This window comes from Cyrtonyx montezumae, unplaced genomic scaffold, assembly GCF_038088225.1.
Source record: "Cyrtonyx montezumae isolate F1298 unplaced genomic scaffold, pur_monq_1.0 scaffold_17, whole genome shotgun sequence".
NCBI classification, from domain to species: Eukaryota; Metazoa; Chordata; class Aves; order Galliformes; family Odontophoridae; genus Cyrtonyx; species Cyrtonyx montezumae.
Window position 1 is genome coordinate 8,430,243 of NW_027071903.1, and position 27,500 is coordinate 8,457,742.

Below are 27,500 nucleotides of genomic sequence, written 5' to 3' on the forward strand. Positions count from 1 at the left end.
GCAACCGGCCGCCCCGGGGCGGCCTCGGGGCAGGGGACGGCGGGCGCGGGGCGGCGCTGGGCTGGGAAAGGCGGCGGCGCGGCGCGGCGGGCACCTGCTGCTGGGCACCCAGCGGGCGGGCGTGCTCGCATCAGCCCTGCACACACACGTACAGCAGCCCGGGATGGGAGCGCGTTTCTGAGCGCCTCGTCCAAGCGCTCCTGATCTGCGGCAGCTCGGGGGTCGTGACTGCTGCCCTAGGGAGAGTGCTCCGTGCCCACCGCCCTCTGGCGAGGAGCCTTTGTCCAACAGCCAACCCGACCCTCCTCTGACACTTTCCACACTATTAACAGCGGCTTTGTTCTCCTATCTTCTCCCTACCAACTTGCTCAGACCAAGACCTTACTGCGCCCTGAAGGACAGGCCTGAGCCTGGCCTCCACAAGTCCTGTGAGCCGGCACCTCAAAAATGTCACACAGAGCACTTAGCGTATTTTAACAAACCTAATCCATTGCCACGTACAGGAGAAAACCTCACCTGTACATGGGCAGGAGGAATACATGTGTGGAGTGCCCAACGTTGTTGCACAGATCTGGTAACAAAGTAGTTCAAAAAGTGGCATCGATTACACAAAAACAGTAGGAAGTAGCACTCCTGGCTTGAAACTTAAGTATTTATTGGAGCCTAAAGACTCAACCAACTAGTTGATTGTGTTGTTGCCACTGACCTCACCCTCCAGCACTGGAAAAACTTTGTACTTTCGAGCTTATAATAGCAATATTATTAGCAGGAGCTGCAATTATTGCATGTAAATTCTTCTTTATAAAGGAAACTTATTGTTCATTTCATCGATAAAAAAGGAGAAAGAAAACAAAAACAACCAAGCTATACAAACAGCTTCTTTGTGTATCGTCTTTGTTAGCTAGAAATCTCTAGGTTTGGACCTATAATCAGCTAACTTTGGAACAAGGCTAGACAGGAAAGGCAGGGATTTAATGCTTAAATCACTTTGCTGCTCCTAAATCCAAGGACTAATCTGTGCCAGCCAAGACTTCAGGATCTCTTGTGGCTCTGAACTTTCCACCGAGTATCCCAACCACTTTAAGCAAAGAGCTGGCTAAAGGCATCTGCAGCAGTGCTGCAGAGCACAGTTGATCTCAGTATGATAAATGACTAAGACCAGCTTCCAGGATGCCACGTTGGTCAGGAGTTCCCAACATGTTTAAACTTGCCTTGGAAAGCCAGGCCTACTGCAGCAAAACTCCACCACAGTCATGCCTGCAAAATACACTACTTAAACCAAGGCAAGCCAGTGAGCTATTTGTGAGATGCCTCTCTCTTCCTCTAGGCCTTTCTAATTTGCCAAGAATTAGAAGAGTGTATTCTAGCTAGAGGTTATTTCAAGGTATTTTAAATACAAGCTTCAGCCTCCTGCCTACTATTTACTTCCATGAGCAGCATGGAATTAAAGACCTACAACTAAATTTCTGAGCATGTATAGTCACTGCGTTTAAAATAAGTTTGTTTTGTTTGGTTGGTTTTTTAAGTTTTTTAAAACAGCTTTAAGCCTTTTTGTTTTTCATTTTGTTAAAACATTTATTCACTCTTTAAAGAGGAGCTTGATATATATCACCATCTGAAGAAAGTCATGTCAGTTTTAAGTTAGCCACAGATACAGCTGTGCAGACTGCGTTTCCTGCCAATACCAGGACTTTCTCAACTGCCTGTCTCTTTCCAATTCTTCCCTCTTCAGCTGTGCCCCATCCAAGCTTTCCTGTCTAGCTAGCACGTTCGCAGACCTCTTCCATACTTATCTACTACTTCTCAGGCAGCCATTTTCACCCCCCCCTTCAGTAGCAACATCAGACTTAACTACCATACTTCTGTACTCCTGCAGCCATCTAATGCATTACCCAGTTTCCACAGAATCCTACTTGAACACAGGATTATCACCCCACCTCTAAATCCTCTATAGTGCTCACACAAAACTAATGGATGAGTTAAAATACAGAATGCCTGAAACTTTATATAGTGCAGATTAATGTTGGATGAAGACTTTAGAACAAAGGTTGTTTCTTCTCGTCTGCATGAGTAGTGACTTTGTAAGTTCAACAGAGTAGATCTGATAAAGTTTCAACAACAGGTTTTTAACAAAGTCAATATGACCGCAAAGATGCAAAGATTCTTATGCACAGATGCTCTTATAACTACTGCTGCTGTTCCAATTAACCAAACTGCAGAGAACAATGGAGGAAGGTTTCCACTAGTATTTTGACTGCAAATTAAAATTAAAAGTCCAGTTCATACTATGTTTGCTTTTGAGAGGTGTGAATTTTTGGATAAGGGACTAAAGTAAAGTATGTCCACCTCATTTTTAGAAAACAGTCTCTAAGTAAATTCTACTTGATTCTCCTCTACTCAAATACAGACTCCTAGGCCAAAGGGTGCAGAACAGGGCATTCCTACAGAGCAGCTACAAATTCTGTGCATTAGCTGGGTTGCCTTCTGACGTCTGTCAAACACTGATCACCACCTAGCCTTTCATGACAGAGGCTTGGAGAAAGACACTCTTCAGCATGAAAGACTGCCAAAATTTGCCTCACTATTTCTAACTGGATCAGCAGCACAATACAATGCAAAGCCAGTTCACATATTTGTATGTATATGTATGACTTGCCTCAGATGATTATTTTTTTTAAAAGTAAAATTTTATTCATGTACTCAAATGATTCAATTTAAGATCAGGAAGTTTTTTGAAGAAAAATAATGTGGTACAGTAATTTGATTATGCCTACAATCAGATACTGCATTCTACAGGCAAACAGTTTCTGTGAAACTGAATGGTTCCTTGCTAGGTAGCTGCGATTTGTGCATTTAAAATGATAAATTTAAAGCTATCAATAGTAAATCAATTGCAAGTATAGAAGATAAAAGTGAAATACTTCATCATATCACTATAGGAGAACACAAAGTAGTCATAATAGGTCGTTTTGACTTTAAATTGAAATCTGTTTCTAGGTTTTTCAAGGACAATTCGCTTTACAAAACTTTAACATATACACAAAAATCAACCATCAGCACATCTGATCCAAATATACTAATGATTTTTATTGGTCAGATCTTTAAAGTGAGGTTTATTTTTATGGAGTATGCATTAATTAACCCAACATGTACTATCTTCCAGTATATCTAGCCAAGTACTTTCATTTAAACATGTTTATTGTGAAATGTTTGCATTCCCAACATTTGTGGCCCACACACAGACTATTTCATACTTCACTTCTGAGCAGTTACAAAAGTTAAAAAGAGTTATTGTTTTTGATTAATGCATTTGGGGGGACTTGTTTTTTGTTGCTTTTTTTTTTTTTTTTAAACATTCCAAAACTAAGCTCTGAAGACATTCAGCATGAAAACATCTACATGCATTTATCTTTAAAATGGAGAGCTAAGAGAAAAAGAGCGGGATTCACTTCAGATCGCTTCCACGTCTCCGTGGAAAGTGGACATTGTTAACTTTTGTGTATAATTCGACCGAACTTCTGCAGAATATTAATGAATAGATTTGATATAACATTATCAATCATAAAAAGAAAAGTTATGCGCACAGATACGTGGAGTGGTGCGTTACAGATGGGAGTTCTAAGGCTGTGGCTGTCATCTTTTGATTAAGAAAAGGAAATGATTTCACTAAAAAGATATTCCCTCTTGTGTTGTTTTAACTCAGTTTGTACTTTCCACCGAACCGGACATATTTATTGAGACTCATAAGTTACTTCACGGTTACCAACATCACTGTAATCTCAACAAACTATCTTTTTTCTTGCCAATTATCTAAATATCATAACTATAAAATATCTTAAAACATTCTCTATAGTGTAAACATCTTAGCTACAAAGCTTTAAGTGTAAACAGTATGATGCATCAGAATGATTTTAAGCGATGTTATAAAAACTGCTCTTAAAAACTAAACAAAAATGTAAAGCTTCCATCTGTTTTATGATTTTTCCACTGTAGAACTACTGCTGTGTGCCAGTTTACTGAACCATGGCTTGCTAAAGAGATTGCTGGGGTCACAGATTGAAAAAACAAAGAGCAAGTCTTTAATGGTTGATTTTTATTTTTTTTTTCTCAAGTCTCTTCGATATGGTTTGAACAGAATTAAGTGCATGGCAGCAAAAAAGCAGAGAACATAAAAATGCTCTTGCTGCCTGTTGCAATGGGTGCCCTTCACAGGAAGACTTGCATTTTGGAGGAGATGTCATTTAAGAAATTATCTTAAGTTCTTTTGTGACTGTATACCTATGTTGTCACCACCAAACATCTGCTATGCTGGGATTCTTTGCACTGTGTATGTACAGAGTTAAATATAGACTGTAGATTGCATACCAAAGGAGGGAGCATACACTGACTGACTTTGCATGCATCCTTACCCACATATATGAGAGAACGATAATTCTGAATTTCCAGACATTCTTTACTCTGAATGCGGAGGGAAGGGAAAGCCACAGAAGGCACAAAAAAAATTCTGTCTCAAATACAGAATTACGTATTTAAATATTTAAACAAATCAGAATGAACCTACCAAACTACTCATGACCAAGCCAGTCTTTGCATTCTTCTAGAAGTGAAAAAACAGATATGCTTACATAATGTCTGTTTACATCATACAGGAAGAACTGAAGAACCTGATATACGGCGAAGCACAGTACACTTAGCTACGGGCATTTGAGTACATTTATTCACTGTACTGAAATACAGTTTCTGAAATAAACCTCACTTGCTTCAATCAGTCTTGTCACGTGAATACAGTCAAACTGCATGACTACAGAGTGCTAGCAGTTTGGGGGCTGCAAACACATAGGCAGAAAGAATAAATGAGAAATGTATTGTAACTAGGCTGCAACTTAATATATTAAGTTGATTGATCCGGGAACTTTCCAGAAACAGCATGAATATTGGATGTCATAATTCCTCCCTTTATCTACTCACATTCCTATTGGAGAGCTATCATCAGAATTTCTTTTCAAGTTCTGCCTTATTTCTGTGATCTTGTCACTTTCTGCTCAGGGATTACAGCCTTGGGAAACAAATTTGTCTCCTCACTGAATGACCTCAGTCACCATTCCAGGATTTCTTCCAGGAAAGGCTCTGATGAGAATGCACTTCCACTGATGCACCTGTGGCCAGACAAACTGTTCAAGTTCTACCTCCTTCCCACATACACAAAACTACCATCTACTACAGAATTTTACTCCTGTTGAGGTGGAGAGGCAGAAAACTCCTCAAAGGCAAAAATCTGTTTGTTCTTAACTGGACTACAAATTCTCCATCTTCAGCTCCATGTGTGGGGAAGAAAAGTAAGCAGCCTGTCAATGCACGGAGGGATTTGGACTCTATCCCTTGGCGTTACTCCTGCACCAAGTAAAGATCTGGCACACAGCTTTGATAACACTTCCTAAATGAATCCAGACTAATTCATGGCTAAACTGTATTATCCGTACAAGAAAGGCAGCCCACATCATGAGAAAGGATGACAGGATCCATACCCCAGAAACCGATGCAGCAACCGTACCACAGAATTGCACCAGTACCCTTTCCTCTTGTGTGCATGGCCTCCTTTCCAGGCTTCTCTACTCAGGCTGAATAGAATCCTTACTCATGTAAAATTTTCACCACTATGAAGAAATTTTTGCTTCCAATGTTGTGGAGCAAAATCTGTGCATCTGCATCACACCACCTGGGGCAACTGCAACTCCTGAAGGCTTTAAATGTCTTAAATGCCAAAACACTCTCTAACAAATTGGAGATCCAACCTTACACACTACAATGCTGCTACACTGTAAAGCTTTCAGAACGACCGCATCTGCAAGAGTTGCAGCAACTGCACTACAAAGAACAGCCCACACAATTCTGAGCAAATTCTAAACATACTCTCACATTCACGCTATCCTCTGCCACCACAGTCTTCTCAGCAACAACACAGCATCTTAAGTCATAGATGTTTGGCATTCTTCCCATAAGGAGCGTTATTTGAAGGTGGAAAAAAAAGGCCCTCATCCCACAACACCAGCTGTTTAACTACTGTCAGGGAAAGGGTGTTTGTTTAATTCACAGATACATTCTAGCTATTAGTTGGCACACACCATTGAATCTATGCTTTTTCTACCTCTGCAACGGGGAATAATCTGTTCCACATGATTTTCAGGGATGCAATTGAAACAGAGATCTTACATTCGTATATTTGAGGGTCTCTCACCTTTCTGGGAAATATTGAAGTCAATTAAAGAATTAATCACATTGTATGTACAACATCTTACCTGCTGCTGCCAGAGCAGTGACGTCTAGTAGTCTGTGCACATGTCTAGGGAGCAGGAACAGACATCAACACACTCCGTGGCTGGAAGAGGCCCTTTAACGTCCTTGCCTCAGTTTCCCCATCTGCAAAATAAGGTGTAAGGGAGAGCTGAGTAAATACTAATAAACACTGCAATTCAAAGTAAAATTTGGAGTTAACAGTGTTAGGAATGCATAACTATTTTCTGGTTTTGTCTGCCTGCAAAATTTGGAGCATATGTGCTGTACCAATATTAGCATGTCTTCACAGTCAACAGCTAGAATGCTTAAATATTCATTGATTTCAAATTTCAAATTGAAGTTGGAATTTGCCATTCATTCCGTAGATGTAGCAGCATCAACCATTAATCAGGGAATAGAATTAAGACCGCTAAATTTATATAACCTACACGCAGTGATCCAAGGGTATACTTCTGTACGTATAACCTTATTTTTTTTAAAAAAGTTTTAGCTGCTTAAGTAGATGGCGTGGTGCATCCCCTCCCTCTTTCTGTCTGATTTATGTAACTGAGCAACCAGACAAAAATTCTGAGATGTATGTTCAGCTGTAATGCTTACAATTTACATTGTGTATTGAATCAAGTAAATATGTAACTCAGGCAATCAGGGAAGAGAGGAAACAACGTGATTTAGGTAAGCAGTTATGACTATAAATTTACAAATAATCTAAACAAACAAACAAAAAAAAACAACTCTGAGAATAAAGAATCTGAAAATGTACCACCATTCACTGAAGAGTTCTGTAAGTATCCACTGAATAAATGCTTTGCACATTCACAAGAAAAGAAAAACTTCAGCATATAACTGAAGGAGTTGGTATGAATTGTTTGCGCAGACCTACCTATACAGTGATTTTTTTTTCTTCCTTAAGCTACCTCTTTATAAATGGAAAATTGACTCATATAGTATCTAAAGCACTATCTTTGTGTATTAGTTAATTTTTAGGCAAGTGACAGGAGTATGTAACGCGAATATTTACATCCACTCAAGAAATGTACAAATTAGGTTACCAAAATCTACAGAGACATTATTTTAAAAGAAAAGTTCAACCATGCTTAACGCTTATATCTTCCCAGCTGTGTCCTTCTGGTCTCTTTTCCAACCTGCTTTCTCAGGTACACACATACCTTCTCTCAGGTGAGCTGATTCCATCGACAAAAACAACAGCCACAGTCACTAAGCACATTTCTTTCCTATGGTTGCTTAAGTTTCCTACAAATCTTGCACTTACCATAGCACGAGCTGGTTTTTCTACTTGGTTTTTTGGTGTCTGATCAGTGTTTAGAAATCTCTAGATAAGTGAGTAATGATAATATAAATTAAATATTAAAAATAAAGAGGAGGAAGCACGACCCTAATGTCTTGTGCTTAAGCTCAAAGAAACTGATGTTTCCAGACTGTGGAAACACAGTTCCCAGGTAAAGATGAAAAAATTCCATGTTATGCCTCAGGAAACCAGAGTACAATAGAAACTTTGCTGGTTTTCTTATCTCGGACAGAAACAGCGTGGCTAAAGCTGGCTAGCTCACTTGCACGTCTCTTTCTGAAATCACTAATAAAGTTTGAGAGGGGTTATTTTTAAAGCAGCTCTTAGAGTGTTCCAGCTCACTACTGTCAGCTTCAGATCTCAAATATAATTTGATTTATAATTGCATTTAAAAAATAGCATTAAAGTAACATTAGAGGGGTCGTAATCTGAACTTTTTAATAGTCATGCATGTAGCATACATTTTGCAGTAGATCTCCAACAGGATTCATCTGGGACATATACTTATCAAAATTCCTTCCTTCAACCAAACAAGGACTCTGCTGAAGTTGCTTTGCCAAGAAGCCGGTGTGGAGCCCTGTATTTCAACACTTCTTCAAATGTAAGCAGATTGATGTACACTATGGGATGCTTGTTAGCCAAAGTCTCTTCCTGCACTATAGCCAGGACCGTGTTTGTAAACACTAACGGGTGAGAAAGTGTCAGAGAATCTAGGATTAGGCCTCTACATTTAGAAGACAAGCGTGGCATTCCTTGCAACATCCAGCCCTGATCTCCATAGAGCTTTAATTTTCTTACCCTCTCTGTCGTGGAGTGGCACTGACTGAACTGAAATTGGTCAAGTTCTTCACACGTCAACCAAAATGTTCATATAGTGACAAACCGGTGGTCGCAGCCCTTTTGATACCTGGTGTCAACAGAGAATGATATCTTTTCCCAGCTGTGCAGCTACTCACACCAACATTCAATGAATTTCATAATGTTCTCACTGTAGGTGCAAGCCTGGAAATTCTTGAAGACAAGAGAGATGCTCGTTCTGGAAAATTTGCCTTGTACTTTACCTTTGACCTTCTGATAAGAAAATTTCCAGCTAGTCAGTTCTACTGGCTACAACTACAGAGGAACAGAAAGACAAAGAATTCCATTACTGAATGCTAGTGCTAAAGTAAATGATCTAGTAAAAAAAAAATAAAGAAAATCTGTGCCTTAAAACCAAGTTTGAAATTTTATAGGCTTTTACTCCATAATTTGTACTTGAGCCTTCTGTTATTTTTAAACAAATTTAATTTCTTACAGCTGTGAATTTACATTTTAAGAGTGTCTAGTGGCCATGTGCATTAATTACTTTATTGTAATATTTTAATGAGTTCGGGGTTCAACTCTGACAGAATCCTACCGAATCCTTCTTTCCCCACAGAATTAAACTAGAACCTGATTCAATCGCAATATGATGCCCATGGATCCAAACCCTGCTGGACTTCACAATATTTTCAGTTGTCCTATAAAGTCCCTGAACTTAAAAACAGGCTCCGAATTTTAGCACTTCTTACCAAAGCAGTGCTACCCTGAGTCAGGAGCAGAGCTAGGCTTTGATAAACTTTGTATTTAGAGCTGAACTTCATGGCCGAGCCCAGTCTTAATCAAATTGGTAGGAAAATGCAAAATTCAGCTGAAACAAACATTTGGAATGATGTTATCTATGTAGTGCTGCACTTGTTCCTGCCTTAGTACGTATAATTCAAAAACTTACAGGCCTAAAAGGTTGAACATCTAAAGAGTACCAAAACTCAATGGGGAAAAATTGAATTTCTCTACTGAAAGATCTTCACTTTATACACTACTGTGCGTAGTTGAAAAGCATTACAATACCTATACTTCAGCTGTATTATTGCCTTTATGGATACTGGTGTTTTGTGTTAAATAGTTTCTTCACCTGTGGGTGTATGTAAGTAGGGGTGAACTACCGGGGGGTAGAAAGGATTTGAGAGAGATGAAAAAAGAGACAGGAATTCAGACTGGTTTTAGCCAGTACTTAGTTTCTGTGCCATTCTGGAGGTCTAACTACTCATCTTGGGGACTGAGACAGAAACCTTCAGACCATTGAGGGTATCTGCAATTTGAACTGATGAGATAAACCTTCTGCCAGCATCTGAGTGCACTTTAATTCTTCACGAATAAGTTGAAGACAAAAATGCTTAACTCTCCAAATAACAGGTTCAAGTACCAACACATAAACGCAAGAGAAGTGGGACTGGTGGTTTGAGTTGGCTGCCAATAGCAAGAGGTTCATCCATTATGAAGTGCAACCCCACACACTGCACCAGAGAGCAGCATTTGGAAATCTGATCATTTACATCCACACTGCTCACCTCACTTTGCTAGGCCAAATTCAGAATTTTGTTACTCCAATGCTACTCAGCTTTTAAAAAAGCATGTTTTCAAGCCGCTTAAATAAGAGCAACAGTTATTATTCAGTACATGCTTTTTATCAGATTGAAGATAAACTTTATTATAACTGGTGGAGATGGTATCGATGATTTGTGGTCTATGAGAATTCCGTAATGAGAAATGGTAATCTGTCTTGGGGCAAACAATATTGTTCTGTTTACTATGCAATTAACAATATTAAGTCAAGATTCTATAATTGATAACTGCAAATAAGGGTGGGAGGAAGAAACTGGAAGCACTGGTAACTTTCACAGGAACTAAGAACTATAAATTATTCGTGGTGCTTTAGCCTGACATTCTCTCTTATAAGCTCAAAAATGTTCCACACCACTCCAGAGATGCTCGCTGTAAAAGTACGCAGACTTCAGGCAGTCCGAGGCAAAGCCAGAAGCCCTCCTTGTAATGAGCATACAGGAGGTGGCAAATTTTCATTTCCAGAAGAGCATCAGTAAAACACCAACAAAGTTGCCTTGGAAGAAGTATTATAAATAAGTAGCAAGAGGGACAAGACAAAAAGTAAGACTTCTTGTTTGATTCCTAACATATTAAGTGCGAAATAAAGGAAATATTCCTGCTTTGTATTTCTTCACTTCTGCAGACTCAGTGCCATACCTTGGTAGGACTGAAATCCTTTACTTCTTGTTTACTCTTAAATCAGCCTTAAGCAACCACCATATGGAGCTGTGAAACACCACAGACTGGCAGAAATGGGCCTTAACTAACGATCAGGGCAAACTGTACTGGGATCCTGAAGGGGTATTTTCAAGAGGCTGCTTAAGACAAGGGCTGACCTACAATGAAGCTTCTCAGTAAAATAATACAGTTTTTACTTTACATTATAAAGCCCAGAACTGTAAATATTATTGACCACAAAAGGCTCACTGCCTTTTTCTAGTCTGCTCATCAATTGTACGTGCAGTACAGCCTTTTTTGCCCCAGAATCTACAGCAGTCAATTTTGAGGTTACCTCAAAGGGAGCCCAGGCAGAACTATGGCACTGTGTTTTCAGTGGCAAGAAAAAAACTATAAAGTGTAAGGGTCTTTCTTTCTAAATTACTGCTAACTCTTAAAATAAGTAAATACATAAACGAGCATTCTTAAACTGGCCAATTCCATTTGTAGCTCTCTGGAAATGCAGTGCTCCGCGGAGAGCTCCACTGCACCCAGCAGGCAAAAGCCACATTTAAGACAGCATGACGCACCAACACTGTGGCAACCAGGATGCTGCAAGGCAGTGATCGCTGCTGGCAGCGCCAGGGCCCCTCTCCTGCACCTCTCACCCTTAAGGACTGGTGCCTTGAGTTCCCAAATACCACTGAATAATAAAGTCTGGCTGATCCAAAAGATTAGCAGCTTATTCCACCTTTGTTCTCTGCCTTCTTTTAAGATGAGCGGTGAATGACACCACAGCAGGCATAACTCTCCAGCACAAAAGCTAACAAAATTGTAGGATGTTTTAAGGAACCATGTAAAACTTAACAGAGTTTTAAAAGGGTATTCGTACACAGAATCTCTACATAAATCCCAGTGCTGCAGGAAGGGCTTTCAGATTTTCTTTACTTTCCCAAAGAATGCAACACAAAATAACCTCACGAGTGATCGGTTAAATAACTTTAAAAGTGATTTTTAAAAATCAAATAAATTTAATAAAGAATGCAACAAATCTGGGAGTATCCTTTGCACAAGATAATACTGCATCAGGAGTTTCACAACAATAAAACAAACAAAGTAAAAATAAATGGGATGGAAATGGTGTGCAAAACTTCATTTTCCTGTACATAATATGCCAGTGACTGATGAAAGTTATGCATCAGTTAAAAAAAAACAAAACACAATAAACACTTCAAATTTAGGGAAGAACACTCAATAATTGGTATTTATAAGGCTTAATTCCTTTTTCTCAGGAGGCTCGAGGTCTGATCACTGTTCATTGCTTTTGTTCAAAATTTACTCCCAGATTAAGAACTTCTCTCACACTAATAAACAGGTACAATAATTTTCTCCAGAGGGCAATTTTTTTCTTTTAGTAATTAGCCTACTTAAATATTTTAATGGAACTGCTGACATACAATAGCACAAATGGTCCTCTGACCATAATATAAAGTGAGAGATGAGACTCCTAAAACTTTTGTAGGAAGGAGGTGTAGGATTTACAAAACCTATCAAGCAGACAGGTCTAGAACTATTTTTAAAGGTCATAAATTAGGTACTCTCTTAAATGTAATTCAATCATCCACTGTTATAGTAGCTTGATTCTATTAGTTGTCCTATGCATTTTACAAAACAGAACTCCATTAACATTATTCACTTATAGTTTCTCTCTGAAAGTGGATATTCTGCTCAACAGGCTTTAAATAGATTTTTTTTTTCCTGAAATTGCTATTAAGCATACTTTTACTCAAAGGGCAAAGTAGGCATAGGATTATACTTGTACTTCATGCAAGGGATACATTTTCAGTAATCAGAACCACATTCCTATGAAGTAAAAATACTCTATATAAGCCGATTGTTTCTATCCCTCCTAACCTTGCTCAGTAAGGACTCTATTCTGATCTTTTGAGTAACGCACAAGTTTTCCAATTTGGCTGAATAAAGGTATCTTATTGGGCAGCTTGATGAACATTTTCTATGTCTAGAGTTCTGACCTTGGCCTGTTCGTTGTGGATCTCAATTATAAGACAAAATAAATCCAGATTTCAGCGTTACCGCCTTCCATTAAAGAATGCAATAGGTGACTCCTGCTTTTACATTCTCTGCTTTACTGGACCAGTGGAAGTACAAGCTTTGCTGAAGTGACCACTACGTATATATTACCACAACTTCACTTCCTTTGCATCTCAGCTTTAGACACAGCCACTACAAATCACTTGTCTCCAACTTCATGTTGAATCCACCATAATTAAATGTGCCCTTACCTCACTGGTCACTTCCATGACTATATTCTGAGTACAATAAATGATACAGGAATACATGCAGCACAGTGGTGGCCCAGCTGTCTCCCCACAGCCATCCCAAAGGCTGTGAGCTGCCTGAATGTGCCGAGCTGTGTGGCATGGTAACCTGACAGCCAAACTAGACCCTGACCCATTGCAATGCAGTTGAAGCAGCACGATCTGTACATGAGAATGTGTATGCCCAGAAACCCAATCCTTCTTCAGCTAGTTACCACATTCTGTGTTCGTGTCTTACTCCTTCAAGCAGAGCAGGTGGCAGAAATAATACACTGCTGTTCTTTTCATGGGCTGTACCAATCCCAGGTAATCAAGGCAGGCAGGCACCAGCATACACACCTGTCTCAGAGGAAAGGGTTGGATTCCATCTGACCAGCCTGCCTCAGCTTGCACTTGAGGTCCTAATTTTCTTCTGGTCTGAGCCCATTTCTGCCTTGCTCCAGCACACACTGCCCTAGTAAGTACATTTATTACCTTAGTGATTCCTCTGGGGGCTGCCTTACTTTCCCTTTGTATCTGGACTCGCATAAATGTTTCCTTTTAAAATGGAGAGATGCTTATTAGCCTCTGATAGGAGTTTCCTGTTCCACTGTGCTGAATCCCGTTGCCTATTTCTCTCCAAAGGCAGCCCAACAAGCTGCATGCTCCTGCACTGGCTCACCATGTTCAGGGACACTGGGGACAAGCAGGCAGCCCGTGCCTCCTGCTCCTATTTGTTTTCCAACCCTTTTTCAGCTGGCCACACTCGTATGTGTGGGAGCCCAGTATAGGAGCACCTTGTACAGATGCCAGTGGACCCTTCTGTGTGACCTGGCAATTTCTAGGGTGACCCGTTCCTGCTCCTTGCTCACACTGTTGGGAATGATGCAGGAAAGCCCCCAAAAATCTCCTTCAATCAGGGATTCCTCACTCATGAGGTCAGAATTACTTCTTAGGGACACTTGAACAGTGGAGGATAAGCCTCTGTCACAAAAACAGGGATTTCTGCTGTAATGGTTCCATTTCCCAGCTAATTATCTTACATAAGAACTGCTTGTTTTTTTTCTGGCACTGCACATCACCATTTCTCCAGGTCCACCCTGCCAAACTCAGGGTGGCAACTGCTCTGCAGAGCTGGTTCTGGCAGAAAGCTTCTCAGCTTTCCATAGGGTTACGCAGGAAACTTTGGCCACAAGATTCCCCCACAACCACAGCGTAGTCGGATCTTCAGAAGAGGTTAAGAAAAAAAAAAAAGCATGTAATTGCTAGGAACTAAAACTGCATTGATTTACCCCAGCTGAAGATCGGACCCACCCAAGGGACAAGAAAAAGATTTCAATGCACAGTATTTTACTAGAAACCATGCACAGTTTCTCATCCACATCATCCTACTATTTCTTTTCTTTCTTTTTTTTTCCCCTTTTTTCCACTTCTATGTAACCAAACAACATTTGTATTCAGCTGCTCAGTTATAAATAAAAAACATTTTTACAGGGGTGGATTGGAGTGGCCCTGTTTTTTCCTTTTGGTTCCCATTATTTTATATATTACACACATGTTCTGTCAGCGAAGCTCACTCTGTTATCTGAAACATCTGTGGTACCCTGCTGTGGAGAAGGCCAGTGCTGCTGCTGCTGTTGCTGCCTGTCTTTATCAGCCACTGCTCCGCTGGCAGAGTCCTCTGCCGGCGTGCAGTAGGGCTGGGCTGCATGGCAGTACCGTGGGGTTGTGAGCCAACAGAGAGATCTTGTTGACTCACAGCACGGCACTCATGGAGATATGAAACCTAGGCTTCATACATACACTCATGCAAGCATAGACTTTCACATTTCTAGAGAAATGAGTGTGAACTTAGCTCAATGAGCAACACCCTTCACAAATAAGGTGCTCATCCAAAGGACAAGGAGGACCTTCTCCTTGAGGTTTCCACAGACTGGCTCCAGAGGAGTCATGGTATTTCCTAATTTTTTCTACCAAGAAAAACGTTTCCTGGACTGACCCCTCTCAGCCTTATTTTCAAGTGCTTTTTGTAGCCTCAGTCCTGAAATCATGCAGAATCTCAAAATTCTCCATGGGATCCACTGTTACCATACAGAAAATAATTTAAGGTGTGTAAGATTTTTAGACTTCTTACAGAGTAATGATGAGATTTTAAAAGCACAACCTAAAGATGAAAAATCTGACTAAATATCTTAATATTTTTATGGATAACATATTTGGGCCACCTGGCAGGAAGCAAAGCTGGTTGTGTTTTATACACTTACTTTCTGCAAACAACAGCACCTTGGTAAAATCAGCTTAACTGTTTCCTCTCTAAAACTTCAACTCCTCCTTATATTTATAACGATGCCTTATGTGTCAGAAGAGTGAAACATACACTCCACTTAAGTATCTGAGAAATCCAATTGTTAAACCACAGAACTTAACAAGAACATGCAGGAGAAAATGCAGGAACAAATCACAAAAACACTCATACGAACCAGCCTTCCAGCTGACGCTGTTCCTTTAATGGGTCTCATGTTTTAAGAAAGTGCTCCCCAATAAAAGATAACACAACAAGAAGCGACATGTGCTTCCCTCCTGTTTTAAAAATAGCTGCCTATGACATGAAAACCTGAGCTGAGTTCTGAGTCCCATAGGTAAACTCAAACCAGCCTGTTGTAGGTCTGCTGGAACTGCCAAGGACGCAGGGCTCAATTTGGAGAACAATTATGGTATGGAAATGCCATGTGACTGCTGTCACAGATCTCTTTCATGCAAGTTGGTGCGCACGTGTGTCTAACTCAAGAGTCAAAGTTGAAGACTTACGTGGAAATAATTACAAACAAAAATAAAACACAGCTTCTGAAAAACAGTCTATTTTCCTTATGAAGTAATTGATGCTCAAGCTCTAGTAGGAGGGTTTAAAGTTACTGTATAATGAAGCGCTGGTAGCAGGCAGTTTGCTTTACCTTTCAGGAGCAAGACTGTGGTGACAAGACAAAAGAATCAAGAAAATAAATGCTCTAAAGGCATCTCTGCTTGGCTTGAAGCATTACTTGCTTTCATATTTGCTTTATTTATGTTATATGCCATTAATACCACCAAACCATTTTTAAGTTCTGTGCAGACACAGCAAGACTCTGTCCACATTTAAAATCTGAACCTCAGTTCTCATGCCCTGCAAATAACTGAGATGTGATAGCACAGTATCACTGTGCTACAAAAGAGCCTTCCGATTATTCAACAAATATCGGTGTAGAACAGAGCTAGCTTCAGGACTGTTCTCTGGCTAATTCACCTTCTTACCTGCATTTAACAGGGAACTAACGTGATAGTCAAAGCTCATCCCCCTGTTCCAGCTGCATCCTCAGAGGGAGAAAGGCAATGCCACTTCCCAGGGACAGCCCTAGCGATGGCATTTCCAGTCCCCAGGAGTCCAGTGAAGTCACAGATGCTTTCTTCTATCAGAGGAGGATGAAGTACCTGAGCGACAGCAAGGATCTAATCCTATAGTTACAAGATTATTCTGATTTAGGAGGAAAGTGAAAGGAAGGAATAAAATGAATGTATAAGCATAAACAAGCCCCAAACTTGGAAGATGAACTGAAAAAAACAATTATCTTTATAAAGTTTTAAAACTGCAAACAGATTTATGCAAGACAATCTTCCATCTGTCCAGAACCTTCTGCAGGACATATGCAGCAGATAACTTCAAGTCAGCGTAGTTCTTTATATGAAGTTTTCTTCTAAAGATATTTGCAGTTTTAAAGAAGTACACTGCTCTGTTGGAATGGTTGTAATTTCTCTTTTACCCTTTGTGTATGTCACCATCCATTGTTACTTTTTTTTTTTAATGTTCATCTGAATATTTAATCCATGCAAAAAATTAGTCCCAGCGTCTTTGTTTTTGTTTGTTTTTCTAAATAACGTTTGGCGGTCATTGCTTCACAACTGCAAACAATCCTCTATTGCTATTGAGTGCTGCAGTCAGGCTTTCTTCAGGCTGGAGGTTAGAATCTGATCCTAAGTCCATTAAATCACAGCGTCTTTTTAAAGTTTAATCTAGAGAGGATTTGGGTTGTAAACAAAGGACACTATACATGGGCAAAGAAACAACAGAAAACTGTGAACTTATGACTCTAACACAACCCTGAGTTCAAATTTTGTCTGTGATTTAGCGAGAAAATTCTGAGCTTTCGGCAGCAGCACACACACACACTGGCATGTGGGCAAAGCTGAACTGAGCATTGATGCTCACATCCAAAACGCACATATGGATCCCATTTTACAATGGACGTGATTCTTCATGTGCAAAACATGTGTCCAACTGGTTTCCTTTGGCTTTTTAAGATGTGTTTCTTTTTCTTCGGTGGGGGCAGGGAAGTAAATAAATAATTTGAGTGGTAATTGAATCATTACCTATGAAGAAAACAGTGTGGGATTCAACAGCAGGTAAAAACCCACTGCTACAGCTGAGAGCATCAACTTCAGCAAACTACCAAATGCCAACAGTGAGAAACTTAACCCCCCCATACAGCCTCCACAACATGTTAATCTATCCCACTCCGTAATTGTTAGATAGGAAAGGGAAAAAGGGCTCCAGATGCTAATAACTTGGAAGTGGTAATTAGAGGAGTCCACATTACTGCTGCGGGACTCCCATCTTCCCTTGATTGCTGGAAAGAAAATGCTGTCCAGCGGGTCTCCTTCCCAACCACACAGCACTTCTCTGCTCCGAGCTCCCTTTCCTTCTCACCATGCACATCCACAGGAACACGACTTGGCCTGGGAAAGTTTGTACTCTTCCCAGTGCTGCCGGATGCCATGCTTCCTACAGGGCATGTTGGAGAACAATTAGGTATAGGTGACCTAACAGGGCAGCAGCACAAGCCCCATCACCTTCCACAGTCCCAGTCTGACTAGGCCAGAACAAGGGAGCCTGCACTCCTTGCTGCAAAGGTCAATAGATATCCCTAAGGGCTCCTTATGCTTTTATAGTCCCTGGTACCACAGAGCCAAAGCAAGTCTGGAAAGGGTCGCAGCACTGCATGAGAAAGTAAAAGGAAAAATACACTTATCACAAAGAGGGAATGCACTTGTATTATTGTATTAAAATAGCACAAGGCTACAGTGACAGGCTATAAATTTTTCCTTTGGATTGTAACCAATATTTTCCATTTCAAGTAACAACAATGTAAGAAAGAGACACAGAATTAATAGAAATTATGGACATAAATTGGTAGGTACTTAAATGAAAGAGAACCTCACATTTGGGTATTGCTAAGGAACAAAAGGTTAACTGGCCCTGTGAGCAACCCTTGGATTCATTTACACTGCTGACAAGCTGACCAAAAAGTAAGCTTCTATTTTACCTATAACGTCCAACTTTATAGTTCTCAGATTCATAGTCCGGAATGTTATAATAAATTCTTGGCAGCAGAAAGCAACATTTTTTTTCCCCTTGAAATTCAACATCACACATAACACTAAACCTAATGTATGACTCCAAATAATATCAGTATCAGTAATAACTACATGGTTCTGCAGTGTTGAGAATTAAAGTTATGGCAATTCCTTGATTTTTCTGCTTCTGATTTGGTATGTTACTTCATTAAACAATTATGAATCACCAAACACTAATAATCTGAAATCAGTGACTCACCTTAAGACACACATATATAAACTACTAATATTTTTCCTAACCTTTCTGTTGTTATTGGCTACTGAAACATCACAAAACAAAACAGGGCAGAACAGCAAGGAGACAAGCCAGATCCTACTTATGTTAGCAGACCTGCATCCAGAAAATGAACAAATCTCTCCACGTTATGACCCTATCCTATATTTGCTTAGCACATATAAACCCCTGTTTTCTAACACCTCCACCAAATCTTGAGAGAATTCTGCATCTGAAGTTGAAAAGTCCTTTCTTCCCCCTATATGGAGTTCTAAAAGAGGACTGTTATAAAAAATAGTAATAATAATAACATAAAATCAATGCAAAGTTATTTAGCACAGGTGTTCCTGTTATTGAGCAACATTTGGAAAGCCCACACATTTGGTGTACCTTCAGTTCACACACCCAGATGCATGAGCTGGTGCTCTATTGTTAGTATAGAGGTTTGCAATAAAAAGCGTGAAGTAATATTGGCAAGCTCAGGAGCTTTTTTTTTTTCCTTATGATGTCTCCCTGCATCTATTTATCCAGTTTTCCTTGCTTTATTTCTGCTTTTATATTCAACATATTCAAAAGAGGGTCGGAATAAGGTTTTAAAGATGTAATGCCATGCTCGAGCCTTTTGAACACTAAGAGAAAACCTCAAAAGGTTCACCCGTAAGGGAACAAAGATATGAGGATAGCTTTGAACCTGAGGAGCTCTCTCACTGCAAGCAAGTGCATCGCCAGCGTGTCACAGGTGTACGCCACATGAGCAAGTGAAAAAATAAAATGCGACTGCAGAGGGGTGTGATGCTGACGGGTCCGAGTCCAGCATGCATTAATCCCAGGGTGAACATGTGCATCTGTTAGATATTTATGTAGTTCCTACTAGTAGTTTGTACATATATCTGAGCAGGTGAACATCAACAGATTTGAAACCATATGTTAAAGGCAGCCTGTAAGATGGTAGGAGGATGCAGCGAGGCACACTATGGGTCTGAGAGGGGAGGGCAGACGCCTACCCCTTAGAGCACTGCCCTGCTCAGCCAGGGCTCCCAGGCCCTGGGGAGGCTCCTGCTGTTAGCTCTGCGACACCCGGGGCACGTTGCTCAAATCTCCCCCCTCATTTCTCCATCACTTGAACAAGAGATAATAAATGTGACTACAGAGTGACAATTTTCCTTCTTCCATCTTTTTTTTTTCCCCTAGGAGCTGAAAATTAAAGCGTGGACTTTTTTTATTATTATTATTCCAAAGGTCTGTGTAAAACACAGCGGTGTCAAAACAACTGAGTTACATCTGATGGAAGAACACAGAGTCAGGATCTGTCCCCCATTTTCATAATTAACTCTGAGCCCCAGGAGAGGCCTGGATCCCAGCTTGGGTCTTTCCTCTCTTTCCTCGCTCCACCTCCAAACCACCACACTGAAAACCTTGTGGGCACATGCGAGCACAGTTGAAGCCAATGTATTTCCAGGAAGAAAATCAGCTTTGAGAAAAACAATGCACTTCTAAAAAGTGACATTTTGTCTATAATGTTTACTTTCTCTACTAAATATCCTCAGCAAGGAACCTTGAGAATTCATTCATCTTTGGATGAATTTATAAAACATGCTGAGAGGTCTCTGGCTGAAATGTGTGAATTTTCTATGATTAGCACAGGGTACTAGAATCCAAAACTGTCAGTTTACACACTACTTTAACCTAAACCACTCAGTTTCTGATACCAAACATGACTTTTTGGAAATGACAGGAAAACTTTACACACATTAAATGCTGAGTTTCTAAAGGAGAGCTGTTAGGAAAATTTCTCTTCTAAATAAAATTTAACGTAAAGATGGAGAAAACAAACCTCTAGCAACTACCATGAACACTCAAAGTTCAAGTTACTCTCTGAGATAAGGGAAACAAAACCAATCTTTGGAGTCCTATAAGGTCCTGATGGTAGAAGTATAATTTCACCTCTGAAAATTTTGGTGTGACTGAGTGAATTCATCAAGAGTTGCAATTTCATTTTGTCTTCAATGGTTCATATACATATAGGGCTGGACAAATCTGCCTTCTTCCTGCTTTGAAATATCTCCTCTGAGGAAGACTGAATGAGAACCCAGATGAGTCCTGCAGGTCAACACTGCCCAAACTCTGCTCCCAGACATTACCAGACCATTGTTAAAAATATGAATTTTAACATCTATAGAGACTGCTGCCAAGTGCTTCTGGAAAAAAAAAAAAGAAAAAAAAAAGAAAAAAAAATTTAATTGCACCAACAATCACTTTTTCCCCATCCTTACATTTGTATCTACCTCTTTTACAGCATCAGAACACATACCTTATAGTAAGTAGCTCAATTTATTTTTCACATATTTCCTTTCCCAAGAGGGCATTATTCATGCCCTACTCCTTCACAATGCAATTAGCTTGGAAACTGGACACTGAAAATTAAATGTGTACCCCTACTTCTGCCTCAACTCTCAAGAAGCTCTTGCAAGGGTCCAACTATAGCTCACCACCCAAATGTAATTGCTCTACACCTGGTATCAGAGAAAATAACGACACTCATCTCTATTATTTTACTTCACCTTAGTGAAGCACAGTTAGCAAAGAAGCTTGGTGACTTACCAAGCAATTGTCACCTTTGTTGATTGTCCTTCAAATGCCCTACAGGACCCTCCTGTCCCAGCACCTGGTCCAGCACTGGCAAGTCTAGGTTTAGCATTGCACTGGCACAGCTCCATGTAAAGGGCAAAACAGTAAGTGACGTCACCACTGTGTATTAAAAAATAGACTTTTTTTTTTATTTGAGTGATGTACATTATATGGTATCTATAAAATATGCCCTAAACATTCACAGGAATGGAGCTCAAAGAGTTTGATTAAAACTGAGCAAAATCAGTCTCTCATCCTTCTGTTTAAAAAATGAGAAATCATTTATTCAGCTTAATTCAAAGATTAAATATGATTAAAATTTCTATAAAACGTCAAGCTTTTCTGAAATAAACTGCTGCGGCCATCAAAATATTGATAGTCATTGGTAAATTACTTCTGGTGTTTAATCAATGTTATTTTTTTATCATCCAATTTTTTCTTCAAGTCAGCTACTAACACTAAACTACATTTCATCAAGGTTGGTAAAATGTTTAGAAAGGAACAGATGTCAGAATATGGGGATTGCCAATAACACTGATGGAAGCCAGTAATTTCTTTCCTGTCCAAAGGCAAAAGAATGAAGAATAATCTAGACTGTATACAATAATACAAGATTTACTACAACATTAATGGCTATAAAAAGTAAAAGTATACAAAAGCTATCTCAATTTTTTCAGGCCATCACTAAGGGCAGTGTTTTTCAATTTGAGACAGTTTTTACTGGAAAATGAAAGGTCTATGTATTCTTAAACCTTTAAATATCCATAAAACACAGATGAAGAAACAGACTAGCATTAGTTGCTTCCAAATATACTTGTATATTAGTCTACTGTGTAAGTTAATAATTTAGCCAAATCTCAAAAAAAAAAAAAAAACATGTGGATGCAATTTTTCCTTTAAGAAAGCTGCTCGGCTTGTTATTTACAGATTGTAACATTTACATAAGAGTTTGGTTTAACAAGAGATATAAATATAGATAAAACCCTTAGGACTTCATTCTTTAAACTGCCCTCTAAAAATCTGCCCTACAATTTGCACACTGAATTTTGTGCAGACTATTCTTGGAAGCCTTTTGTGAATTAGGGAGAACTGACTCGAAACAGGGACTGGTTAATCACAATTTTGCAAATTGTACATAGCAATCATCCTCACATTGTGAAATTCAGATCTATAAAATGCTGATGTTTTAAAGCCGAAAAATAAATTAGCTAAGTAGGACTACTCTGCTAAGGAAAGAAATATGAAAGTGTGAGACCCTTTGCAAAAAAAATAAAATAATAATAATAATCCTTAACATAAAAATAATTGAAGATAAGTGACACTGTAACTAAGTAAAGACTATTTCCATTCTCAACTACAAGCTCACTCCGGAAGAAGTTCTACCCCCTGATTGATCCAGACTGTCCCAAGCTCACGTACGCACTCATCTGAATACACCAGCCCCAAAAATAAACCTGAGTGAGGCTTACTGCTTTAGGAGACTTCTGTATATTTGTCCACAGTTAGAAAAACATCTCCAGTTGAGGAAAGACTGAAACTTCACTCTTTCAGGTGTCAATCACTTAGAAGTCATCTGCACACCTAATCAAAGCTGCTTTAGCTATATATCACGACTGTCACTCGGGTAACAACTGCAGCAATATGGATATATGGATACAATATTTTATGATGCATGCTGAATTCAAACACTTGAGTATAATAGCTGGCAACTTAATAATCTGAGGGAGAAGGAGTAGAATTTATGTGGAAAAGATGATTTCTCAAAGACGTTTTTTGCTCTGCTTTCAAGCTGCGGTTAATATAACTTCATCAGCATTTAGAATAAAGCTGACTCAAGAGTCTTCCTTTCCATGCAGGTTTTGCAATTCCTAACATTTAGTATAAATGAAGGTCTCTTTCTATTTATTTTCCCTTATCTGTTGCAGAAAGACCTTGCCAAACTGTCTGTTTTGAGCACACAAGGATATGCTGAATTTCATGCAAAATATTTTCCATTATCAATGTAATTATAATGACAAGAATTTTCATTGAGGTTCCACAGTGACACAGTGTGCACTGATTGCCCTCCTGCCATTCCAGCCCCCTCACTATGGACACAAGTTCCAAACAGCGGTCACTCTGTTTTCGTGATGTTGATCTTCCCAAAGGTCAGCTTTCTTACCTCAAACATTCCAACAGTTGCTTAGATTGCAGTTCAGGAATTTTGTGCAACTTTGCTTCTAGAAAGCAAATATTTATGTTAGTAAATACTATTAAAGTATTAATGTTATACAGGTATTCTCATTACTGAGCTGCTAAATAAGAAAAAGAGAACTTTAAACTGAATGGAAGGAAACGTGCCGTGTTTGGATATTAACCTTTACTGTGTTACTCTACCATGCTAAGGGCTGAATCAAAGACTAAGTCCAGCCATTAACTCTTTTAATGGGGATTAATGTTTGTAGAATTAATACGAATTCAGAATTCATGCCTTTGCTTTAGAGGGCAAGCAGGGGCAGAAAAACCCTACAAAGAACAGACCAAATCTGCATTACCAGGATTTCATAAAGAAAACCTTAGAAGTAAGGTTATTGCCTTTGAATGAGAGAGGCTTACATTCAGGTCTGGCTCTGAACAAGGTAGATCAGGGATTTGGCTTCTGGTATCATAAGTGAGGGTCCTAAGCACAGCCTCGGCTATTCCAGTCCAGCACATTCACTCACCCACTCCTACAGCAGCTCAGTCTTTTCTTGACCTTTTTCTTTTAATTGGAGCAAGGATTAACCCACAGTTGCATCAGCATAGGTGAACGCCAAAAGGTCAAAGTTCTAGAATCCCTTAATGTATATATTGTTTTTTCAAACAGAAAAGCTTGAACAATCTTGGCCAATCATTGTATGAAACAGAAATTTCAATATCTGAAAATGCTGCAGAATATAAAGAAAACGCTCTCCTTTCAGATCCATCCCAAGACTCAGATTGGAACTGAGATATGCAGAGGCATCTTCCTTCATCTCCTCATGCTTCCAAGCCATGTGGAAGTCAAGACTAAGTCAGGATAAGCTTCTAATATTTTCTATTAACTCAAAAGTGGCACGTGTATGAAAGCTGTAACAGAAGACCTCTCTTAGGACATGGGAATAGGAGACAGTGAAAGCAGAGAGAGCCTCCATGTGTAAAGGATCCTTCCAGGAGCATGATCTAGACCACACAATGTTCCAACAAAACTTCGGAAGATTCCTGTTTGCTCTTTTGAGCACAACGTGCCAATAAGATCAGAGGAACTAATTCAGAGATACCAATATACATTTCAATGAGTTCTGAGTTTGAACGTAGGACTGTAAGTGACTCATACACAAAATCATAAGTATCACCTTAGCCATATCACTTAATTCAGAAATATTGGCAGCACTGAACTTGAAAATACTGTACAGTTCAGAGGTAAAATGCATTTTAAAAAAAGAAATGTATTTAATGTAATGATGTCAAGAAGCAATCTACTTCATCAGTTTGTTGAATCCAATTGTGTCAGCAATTAGGAAAATGCTTTGCATTTGTTTTTTTACTTTCCTGAATATTTCTACTGACGAATTTTATAATTCCTTCACACCAGCTTTTACTCACATTCTTGGAGGATCCTCTCTTTTTTTTGTTTGTTAATGCACTTTAGGCAAAGATGCTTCAGAAACAGACAATTCCCATGGCTTCTAAGTTCACAAAACTTTAAAAACTAGTTATATACTTCAGAAGCCCAAAACAATCCCAACATTCGTGATTCACAGGAACAATGCATTGGGATTTCCATAATTTCTCACCACTGCCTCCCAGATCACTGCAGTCAGTGCAGGTAGGGCATGTGCTGAAGGTGCAGCTGCTCAGTGGTAATTGATTCTGTATGTTGACCCAGACATAGGGATGCTTACTGTCTGAACAAGACTCCTTCATGGAAAGCTGTACAAAACTAAACCAGCTCATGATATGTCAGCCTTTTGATGGATAAATCAAGTGCTGTCTCTTAACATTTCGTTACTGCTTGAGAAGATTTGACCTTGGGGCTCTAACAAACCACACAAACTGCCTGGACAACAAGCTGGCACTATTTCACACAAGTCAGGAGGCTCTCAGGGCAGCACAAGGTATCTGCTTGAGAAAACAACAGGCAGCTGCTTTAGGAGCAGAGTAGAATGCTGCTTCAAAATCTTTCATTGTTTTCATCATTATTATACTTTAAAGGAGTGCTTTGGAATTACTGCAGCCATCTGCCTGAGGCTGACTGCAGGTTCTCAGCCATGAGTCCTCCAAATGCCGGGCTCCTGCCGGATACCAGAGCAACACAACTTCACCGCGAGGCTTCTGAAGGCAAAGGACACACACCTCGACTCAGTGAACCAGACACTCAGAGACAGTACTTCCAAATAGTATCCAGGGAAGTATAATAAAGCTAACCAAATCTGTTTTCATCACATATTTTTCATGGCTCAGAATACCATCTTTCAGCAAATTGTGTTTGTACGTTTGCAGCTATCTGCTACCTTGGCTGAACACACAGAGCTGCACTTCGCCAGTCTATCTACATCTAACTGCTAACTTGGGTAGCTTTGAACTTGTTCAGGGGAAATGTCACCTATTTACCAATATTTTGGGGGAAATTTAAATCTACAACCTCTGTGGTTAGAAATAAACAGTTACAACTGGTGCATATGAAAATTTAAGTAGACATTCACAATTTACTTAGTTCCCTTTGAGGGGAATGAGAAAGACACACAGTACTTTCATTATCTGTCCCTAAGTGTTTTTTGTCACATTTTGATTCCACCACCATTCTTCAGTGACAGACATTAGGTATGACATTTTTTGACACAATGTCAATAGTGACATCAGTAATATTTGACACAAGGCACATTGGGGTTATTTGATGCAGACAACTGGATGGCTCAGGGCACTAAAGATCCAATGCATAAAGAGTTTTACCTCCAAGTCACCAGTGAATATCTAGCCCAGTGTTTTATAACGGCTACCAACTGATGGCTCCTCCGAGCCTTATACAGAAGGAGTTTGGGTGTATTGAACAGATGTCCAGAAAACAAAAGTCAACACAATAAATTACATTAATCTGTGTCCTATGTTGAAACACCATGGACTGAATAGCCAGCAACAAAGCTATTCTTCTACTGCTATCTGTAATTCCTTTTAAAAATGGTTGAATCCCAAAGGAGATATGGGAGGATCAAATGAGTCAGAGAGCACTACAGCTCTAGTCTTCTTCTGAATAAGATTTCTGCCTCAACAGCTTTCAGTCCCATGGCTTTCATTAACAGTTAAATACACTTATGGGAAAATACAAATGTGAAATGCTACTTCCAGTGATGTGTTTTCCAAATATTTCACAATTGCCTAATATACAGGACTCACAAATGTTGAATAGAAACAAAACATGTTACATATATGATCGCCCTAGAATTTCCTAGAGTGCCACTGTCCTGATGAAATAAAGCACTCCTGCCTACATCCAAATAAAGCACTCATCTAGGAGCTGAGTCTTGCATATCTACCTGGCACCTGGGTTGTGCTCCTGAATCCTGGGGCCCCATCATTACACAAAACTTGCAGGTTCTGTACACAGGCAGGCAGTGGTGTTAGTGTTGGGTACATAGGAACCTACGTGTATCTGAAAGTCACCTGAAAAAGGTACCTAGATGTTTAATAGAATGTTACATTGCTAAGCATCTGAAGATTTAGGAATCTAAATTCCATCATACAGTGTGTGTGTATCCTAAGTGTGTGTGAATCCTCACTTAGAGCAGACATCTAGCATGTACGTCTTGTTTTACAGTTGTGCTTATGTCCAAAATCCACCACCATATGCCACTTAACTTGAGCAGAACTACCTCAACACATGAATAAGGTGTATTATATTTCAAAGTTCAGAGCTCAGTTCCTTGTTGATGCTTCTTTTTAAAAGTAAATGTAAAAAGCACATCACGATTATTACATATGCAAACTGTATGCCTTTTTACTCCTTTCTAGTTTAAACTAGTTTTGAAAGGAAGATCCACATTAACCTGTTAGTCCCAGGTAGCTGTCAATATGACCAGGTGTTAGATTCAAAGACAGCTCCATCTACGCAACAGTTAGGTCTCAAGATTACCTCACATAATTTTTTTCTTTATTTAGAGTACACCGTTCAAAATCCCAAACAGACTCCTTCATTGTTCTGCAAACTGTGGTTCCTCCCCACACCCACCCCCCCAAAAAA

At 39.5% G+C, this 27,500-nt stretch overlaps 1 protein-coding gene across 1 annotated transcript in view; it reads right to left on the minus strand.

Moving 5' to 3' along the window:
• Positions 1-27,500, minus strand: part of ZNF536 (zinc finger protein 536) — a 267,205-nt gene that overhangs the window by 215,301 nt on the left and 24,404 nt on the right. Inside the window, exon 3 of the mRNA XM_065733205.1 lies at positions 6,297-6,417. The gene's annotated coding sequence lies outside the window, so the exon portion shown is untranslated. The remainder of the gene's footprint in view (positions 1-6,296; positions 6,418-27,500) is intronic.